The following is a 6,279-nucleotide window of genomic DNA, read 5'->3' on the forward strand; positions in this document are numbered from 1 at the left end:
GTCAGTCCGAGGCTTAACCCGATAGCCGCTCCCTGCAACCCCCCTCCTTACTCTGGTACCCCGTGGACATGCTCAGGATCCTCTTGTAAAGGAAGACAAGCTCCGGGAACTGACAGGTATCCGTGGGAAAGTTCTGTTTAGGGCAGTGGTCGGCAAACTGTGGCTCTCCAGCCACATGCAGCTCTTTTAGCAAAGGCCAGCTTGGGAGCACCCTAATTAAGTTAATAACAATGTACCTACCTATATAGTTTAAGTTTAAAAAATGTGGCTCTCAAAAGAAATTTCAATCGTTGTCCTGTTGGTATCTGGCTCTGCTGACTAATGAGTTTGCCGACCACGGGGTTAGGGAAAGGGGCTCCCCAGCATGGTCCTGTATTTCTGGTTAGGAGCAAGGAAAGAAAATACAACTTCTGGTTCCTCCTTACAAAGCTGGACTTTCCTCTTTCCGACGACATGATAATTACTCGTGCACCACGAGGGCTAAGAGGCCAGGCTGGCTGTGTTATGGATTTACTGTGTGTTACAGATTTCTGGTGTTCTCCCCTGAGGGTTCGCACGTTCTCGGGCTGACGTCCCACCTCCGTGTGTCCCCGGCACGGGGTAGCACGCACGGCCTGCGGCTCTCTCGCTGGCGTCCACGGGTTTCCCGCGTTTGCCAGGGGCCCAGCGTTCCGTGCGGTGCTTCCTTTACCCCTTCAGCGCGCTCTCCAATCCTGATCCTTCGAGACGCTGTCTTCTGTTTGATCGGATGGCTAAAATAGAGACCTCGTGTTCTTAAGGTACCAATACCGGAGGAACAGAGAGGGAGGAAAAGGGCCGATGGAAAAAGGATAGAAAAACAGAGGTGGGAATATTGGGGTTTTAAGGACATGACGCATGTGACTTGATAAGGAGGGTGAAATTTTAAATTTTAAATGATTGTCCCGTATTTTCCGTAGTCAAGCCTTATTTTTTTCCCCATTGGATTTAGTGGGGTAACATTAGTTAGCACAGTTATACACGGAGTGGCCAGATAATGATGATCTCTGGACGCATAATAATCTGGCTACTGAGTGTCTATCCTATAGAATAAAAGGCTAATATGCAAATTGTCCCCTCGACCAGGAGTTCCACCAGCAGGCAGGCCGGCCAACCGCCCATGTCCCCTCCCCCTGGCCAGGCTGGCCGGACCCACCCATGCAAGCATTCATGCACTGGGCCTCTAAAATATACATATTGTTCAGAGATCATAATAATCTGGCCACGCAGGGTGTAGGTTTCAGGTATACGATTCCATAATACATCCTCTGTACTACATTGTATTATGGGCTGATCACCACAAGTCAAGTCTCCTCCATCACCATGGATCCCCCTATACCCTCTTCCACTTCCCCCCAACCCTCACCCGTAACCTACATAACCATTGTCTGTGTCTATGAGTTTGTATTCAGTCTTATTTTTTTTTTAATTTCAGAGAGGAAGGGAGAGGGAGAGAGAGAATCATCAATGATGAGAGAGAATCATTGATCAGCTGCCTCCTGCACACCCCCCAACTGAGGATCGAGCCCGCAACCTGGGCATGTGCCCTTGACCGGAATCGAACCCGGGACCCTTCAGTCCGCAGGCTGACGCGCTATCCACTGAGCCCTACTGGTTAGGGCTCTTTTCTTTTTTTAAAAAAATATATTTTTATTGATTTCAGAGAGGAAGGCACAGGGAGAGAGATGTAGAAACATCGATGATGAGAGAGAATCATTAATCGGCTGCCTCCTGCACACCCCCACTGGGGATCAAGCCAACAAGCCAGGCCTGTGCCCTGACCGGAATCGAACCCGGGACCCTTCAGTCCGCAGGTCGACACTCTGTCCACGGAGCCACACCGGTCAGGGCTCCTGGTCCCTGTTTTCAATGCTCGGAACGTCCTTGCACCCGGAGCCCAGCAGCCACACAGCGGTTTGGCGCGGGGACCGCTGGACCAGAGCAGGTCATGTCTGTAGCTGTGGCTGAAATATTCATCTTCCTTCCCTCACACTCCACCAGTTCCCACTTTGCCTTGCCTTTCAAAACCAACCATCGCCCTGGCAGGTGTTGCTCAATGGGTAGCGTGTCAGCCTGCAGACGGAAGGGTCCCGGGTTTGATTCCAGGTCAGGACATGTGACCGAAGGGTTACAGGCTCAGTGGGGGGCGTGCAGGAGGCAGCCAATCAACGATTCTCTCTCATCACTGATATTTCTACATCTCTCTGCCCCTCTGCCTTCCTCTCTGAAATCAATAAATTTTTTTCTTTTTTTTTAAGGAAAAGAAGCGCCCTAACGGTTTGGCTCAGTGGATAGAGTGTCAGACTGCGGACTCAAGGGTCCCAGGTTCGATTCCGGTCAAGGGCATGTACCTTGGTTGCGGGCACATCCCCAGTGGGGGGTGTGCAGGATGCAGCTGATCGATGTTTCTCTGTCATCGATGTTTCTAACTCTCTATCCCTCTCCCTTCCTCTCTGTAAAAAATCAATAAAATATATTTTTAAAAATAATAATAAAATAAAATAAAAAAAGAAGCTGCCGAAACCAGTTTGGCTCAGTGGATAGAGCGTCGGCCTGCGGACTCAAGGGTCCCGGGTTCGATTCTGGTCAAGGGCATGTACCTTGGTTGCGGGCACATCCCCAGTGGGGGGTGTGCAGGAGGCAGCTGATCCATGATTCTCTCTCATCACTGATGTTTCTATCTCTCCTCTCTCTGCCTTCCTGTCTGAAATCAATAAAAATACATTTTTTTACACAAAGAAAAGAGAACCGAGCCGTCATGGCCAGCTCAGCTCTCCTGTGGCTTTGGATCTGTCTGTAGCAGCGGGGGGATTCCTACCTGAGTTGATGAACGCGGCCAGCTCCTTCTCGCTCCCCGAAAGCAGGTAACCAGACCCGCCCGGGCGCCCGGCCTGCAAGGCCTCCTCCTCGTCTCCAGACAGTGGCATCTTGATGTTTTCATAGAGCGCTGCCAGCTGCTCCCGCTCCTCGTCCTGCCCCAGGCGACTGGAGAGAACACAGGTGGATTCAGGGACACGCCGTCCACAGCACGCCCTCGTGTCTCTGGGGGGGACGTTAATAAATTTGGGCTAGCTTTGTTCCCCTCCCCCAAATGTTCTTACAGATTTTCACGTCATATATTATTTTAATGGATTTCAGAGAGGAAGGGAGAGGGAGAGAGAGAAACATCAAAGATGAGAGAGAATCATGGATCGGCTGCCGCCTGCACGCCCCACACTGGGGATGGAGCCTGCAACCTGGGCCTGCGCCCTGTCTGGGAATTGAACCATGACCTCCTGGTTCATAGGTCGATGCTCAACCACTGAGCCATGCCGTCCGGGCTTCTTTTTTAAAAATATATATATATATTTTTTTCCTTTTTGAATATATTTTACAGAGAGGAAGGGAGAGGGATAGAGAGTTAGAAACATTGATGAGAGAGAGACATCGATCAGCTGCCTCCTGCACGCCCCCCCCACTGGGGATGTGCCCGCAACCAAGGTACATGCCCTTGACCGGAATCGAACCTGGGACCCTTCAGTCCGCAGGCGGACACTCTATCCACTGAGCCAAATCAGCTAGGGCGGCTTCTTATTTTTTAAAAATATATTTTGTATTGATTTCAGAGAGGAAGGGAGTATAGAGAGATAGAAACATCCACGATGAGAGAGAATCATGGATCAGCTGCCTCCTGCACGTCCCCCTTCTGTGGATCGAGCCCACAATCCGGGCATGTGCCCTTGACTGGAATCAAACCTGGGACCCTTCAGTATTCAGGCCGATGCTCTATCCACTGAGCCACACTGGCTAGGGCCGTGGTCGGCAAACTCACTAGTCAACAGAGCCAGATATCAACAGGACAACGATTAAAATTTCTTTGGAGAGCCACATTTTTTAAACAAAGTTCTTCTAACGCCACTTCTTCAAAATAGACTCGCCCAGGCCGTGGTATGTTGTGGAAGAGCCACACTCCAGGGGCCAAAGAGCCGCCTGTGGCTCGCGAGCCGCAGTTTGCCGACCACAGCTCTATCCATGGAGCCACACCAGCTAGGGTGACATAGATAATACCTTAAGGCAATATTGTACAAGAGAAAAACAAATGCCAAGAAACCCACGATGAACAAAACACCAACATGTGAAATGAAGATGTTACGGGAGTTAGAGGTTTCCCTTTGGGCGAGTCCACGGTCCGGCGTGTCCCGGCACCATTGCTGACCCCGTGCTGAGGTGGCTGACACTTTGGCCCTGGCTGGGTGTCCCCGTTGGTTCGAGTGTTGTCCCCCCTACACCGTGGCTGAGGGTTCAACCCCAGTCAAGGCAAGAAACACCCAACGAATGCACAAATGCGTGGAACAACAAATGGGTATTCTTCTCTCTCCCTTCCTCTCTCTAAAATCAAGAAATACAAAAATAAATCAAGTTTTATAAAAGGAAGCACCTTGATTTAAGTATTCAATGAAAAAAACTGTTGATATTTTGTTCATCATGGATTTGGGGGACATTAATTAAGATTTTTTTTTTAAATTATTGCCTTAAAGCCTTAGTGGATAGAGTGTCGGCCTGCGGACGGAAGGGTCCCAGGTTTGATTCTGGTCAAGGGCACATGCTCTGGTTGCGGGCTCGATCCCCAGTGCGGGGCGGGCAGGAGGCAGCCACTCAACGATGATCTATCATGGATGTCTCTCTCCCTTTCCTTTCCTCTCTGAAATTAATAATAAAAATAAAAGGGTTGGGCCCAGCCGGTTTGGCTCAGTGGACAGAGCGTCTCTCTCTCCCTTCCTCTCTGAAATGAATAAAACTATTTATTTATTTATTTATTTTTAAAATATATTTGTATTGATTTTTTTACGAGGACCCTTCAGTCCACAGGCCGATGCTCTATCCACTGAGCCACACTGGCCAGGGCTAAAAATATATTTTAAAACAAAACAAAAACAGGATCCAACAGTGCTGTGACAACCCATGAGGGAGCCTGAGTCAGTCCAAAAGGAAAGGTGCCTCTGTGTGTCTGCATTTATTTTACTTACTTTAATACGTGTAGCGCTTTTTAACAGAGTCTATTCTTCTGAAGTATATTTGGTTCCGTTTCTCTCTTTCTTTTTTTTCTTCTTCCCCTCCCCCCACCACTGAGGTCACGACCCGTAACGAGAGGAGATAAACCAAAGAGCTTATATCTGAAAACACTAGTCCTGAAACGTATAAAGGTTATAACTTAGTGATGACAAGAATCGTCGTCGTCATCACCACCCAATAGTAACCCAGGTGGCGTGTGTCTCACTTCAGGCAATGCCACTGGCAAGGACTTACTATATCACGTAGGACGCAGCAACCCCACAGACCAAGGCCACGCTCAAGGCCGTACACGCGATGGTGACCACTCGGACGAGAGCGCGTCTCCGTGGACTCGGCGCTAAAAGGGAGAGAAAGGACGTTCTCGTCGAATTCCTCTGTCGCTGTGCCTGTCAGGTTACACACTGAGTGGCCTGATTATTATGATCTCTGAACACATAATAATCTGGCCACTCAGTGTATATCCTATATAATAAAAGGTTAATATGCAAATTGTCCCCTCGACCAGGAGTTCGACCAGCAGGCAGGCCGGCCAACCGCCCATGTCCCCTCCCCCTGGCCAGGCTGGCCGGACCCCACCCATGCACGAATTCATGCACCGGGCCTCTAATATATATACTGAGTGGCCAGATTATTATGCATTCAGAGATCATAATAATCTGGCCACTCAGTGTATATATATTTTTTAAATAGCATTTTAAAATATGGAGGCATATCACATGATCGCACTTATCTGTGGAATCCAACAAACAACATGAATTGACCAATAGAATAAGACCGGAAGCAGGGAGCATGGAACAGACTGACACCCTTGATGTGAGGGTGGGGGAACGAGAGGAGATAAACCAAAGAGCTTATATACTTCCTAGCGGCCCGGCGGACAAAATCGTGCGCGGGTAGGGTCCCTCGGCCTAGCCTGCGATCAGGGCCATCTTCCGCCCGCTCGCCAGTCCCCAGCCCCGCCCCGCCAACACCCACCCCGGTTCCCCGTGGTCCCCGTTGGCCATCCAGCGATCGGAGCCTGCGGGCTGGGGTGGGGGGACGGAGAGGGGGTCAATGCACCTCATAGCGACTGGTCGATTGGTCATTCTGGTCGTGACGCCGTCATGGTCGCGGGCCTTTTATTCTATAGGACTAGAGGCCGGTGCACGAAATTGGTGAATGGATGGGGGAGTGTCCCTCAGCCCAGCCTGCACCCTCTCCAATCTGGGA

Source organism: Cnephaeus nilssonii (genome assembly GCF_951640355.1).
Source record: "Cnephaeus nilssonii genome assembly, chromosome: 20".
In the NCBI taxonomy this organism is placed as follows: domain Eukaryota; kingdom Metazoa; phylum Chordata; class Mammalia; order Chiroptera; family Vespertilionidae; genus Cnephaeus; species Cnephaeus nilssonii.